This window comes from Babylonia areolata, chromosome 17 (genome assembly GCF_041734735.1).
Source record: "Babylonia areolata isolate BAREFJ2019XMU chromosome 17, ASM4173473v1, whole genome shotgun sequence".
Classification (NCBI taxonomy): domain Eukaryota; kingdom Metazoa; phylum Mollusca; class Gastropoda; order Neogastropoda; family Buccinidae; genus Babylonia; species Babylonia areolata.
Genome location: NC_134892.1, coordinates 15,331,418 through 15,333,917, shown reverse-complemented (window position 1 = coordinate 15,333,917; position 2,500 = coordinate 15,331,418).

Below are 2,500 nucleotides of genomic sequence, written 5' to 3'. Positions count from 1 at the left end.
CTACATGGTGGGGTAAATAAACAAAAACGATCATACACGTAAAATGTTACATGTTTGTCTTGAGTGTGTATGTGTGCGTGCCTGAAATATGATTGAACGACACAGGAAACGAATGATGAGCGCCCAATGGCAGCCGTCAGTCGGCTCTACCCAGGTAGGCAGCCTGTTGAGTAAATGACCCCGTATTTGTAAAGCGCTTAGAGCTTGGTCTCCGACCGAGGATAAGCGCTATATAAGTATCCATATCCATCCATATATCCAATATGTATATGGCCTGAGTTTTCGGCAAAGCACCTCGCTGTCCAATCAGTGATTTTTTTTTGTTTTGTTTGTTTGTTTTGCTCACTTCTTTCGCTGTCTGCCTCATCTCCTGCCTTTTCTCCTGTACTGTATCCTGAAGGATGGTCTTGGAGAGCCTGTTGGATTGTGTCACGTGGTCACATCATTTCATTTCCCCCTTTTTTTTAACTCATTGTGGTCGGGAGATTTTGTTGTTGTTGTTGGTTTTGTTTGTTTGTTTGTTTTTGTTTTGTTTTTTGCTTTTTTTTCTGCCCCATCATCTGCACCCCACGCCGCTCATTTAGATTCCCTCATACACGGCCACACCCGGGTTCGTCCGTCACAGTTCCAGCGTCGGCAGTCCGCAGGAAACCATCGATGTTAGGTCGACAGGAGGCCACACACCAGAGGAGACCATGCACTGTTGCTGAGTCACTTCGGTGGTGTTCAGTGGTGCCTGTTCTGATTTAACGTACTTAGGACACCACCCTTCTAACGACAATAATGGCTTAGTCGCGGAGCCAGACTGAGTGACCGCCACCACGTCCCTCAAAGAACAGCCCCCCATGAATCTGCTGACACTGGTCGGGAGAGTTATTCAAGCAGCCTGTTTTGGGGGTAACAAGTCAAATCTGGAGGAGCCCAGCCCAGCCCTCTTCAGATCGGATTTTCCGTGTTGGGTCCACTCCCAACCTGCGGCAGGTAGTTCTGAGTCACATGGTTGCCACCAGTAGCAGAGAAGAACCTTTGATAACTCCAACAGCCATTCGAGGGCAATACCGGACTAACTCCACAAGAACACGAAGGGGGTGTATTATGTCAGGGACAGCCCAGACTGGATAACTTCGTAAGAAGTCGTTTTGGGGCAGAATTACTGGCACCAAAATCACCCTCTTGGACTCTTCTTGAGCACGTTGGTAGAGTCAGTCATTCTTGTTCTACCCCAAAATGAGCCTTCACGATTTGTTTTGATTTCAAAATAACACGTATTAAAACAGAAAGATATTCCAATGGACAGGGAGGTAGGAGTTCATATGGGTGTGGAGGGTGGAGTTTAAAACAAACAAACAAAAATCTCCTGCCCTGGAAACAACTCAAGGGGAGGACTTCTGAGCCGAGTCCAGTGGAGTTAAAACGGTGCTTGAAGTAATTTCTAGGCTGGCGTTCAGCTGAATTGTATTGTATTGTATTGTATTGTATTGTATTACTCTTTTACTGACAAGAGATTTCTCTGTGTGATATTCGGGCTGCTCTGCGCAGTGAGAGCGTGCCGCTACACTGATAGCACCACCCATTTTTTTTTTCCCCTGCAGTTTTATTTGCTTTCCTATCGAAGTGGATTTTTCTACAGAATTTTGTCAGGGACATCCCGTTTGTTGCCGTGGGTTCTTTTACGTGCGCACAGTGCATGCCGCATACCGGACCTCTGTTTATTTTCTCATCCGAATAGCTTGTGTCCAGACAACCACCCACCCACTCAAGCTATAGTGGAGGGGGAGAAAATACTGGCGACTATGAGATTCGAACCAATGCGCTCAGATTCTCTCGCTTCCTAGGCGGACGCGTTACTACGAGAGACAACACTCCACTTGGAGTACACAACGGAGACAGCGAGCTGCGTTTTGGCCATATTGCCCGTCGTCCGTCTTTTAACCACTTCGCTTCTGTTTGTCTCCCTCCATCGCAACAGCAATACATGACTCCTCGCGACACTTCATCGAAAAAAAAGTAAAGAAAAAAGAAACGACAACAACAACAACGACAAACACACAGCCAAACGTGTCCCGTTGTTTCAATCATTGACTTCAAAAGCCGTGTCATTCTCTTTTGCAGCTCAGGAAATTCCCTGTGAGGGCTGGATCCTTGAGGCCTGTGATGGTTCGGTATCTTGATCTCGGACTTGTTTGTGGCGGTTTGATGCCGCCACAAGATGAAAAGATTCCTGGCAGTTTGAAGAGCCGCTGCTGCTGTCTTTTTGTATGTTTCTTTGTTGAGTTGAGTTCTTTGTCGCTGTCTCTGTGTCTGTGTCTGTCGCTGTGTCTGTGTTTGTCGCTGTGTCTGTCTCTGTGTCTGTGTGTCGTTGTCTCTGTGTCTGTGTGTCGTTGTCTCTGTGTCTGTGTGTCGCTGTGTCTGTGTGTCGCTGTGTCTGTGTTTGTGTCTGTGTGTCGCTGTGTCTGTCGCTGTGTCTGTCTCTGTGTCTGTGTGTCGCTGTGTCTGTGTG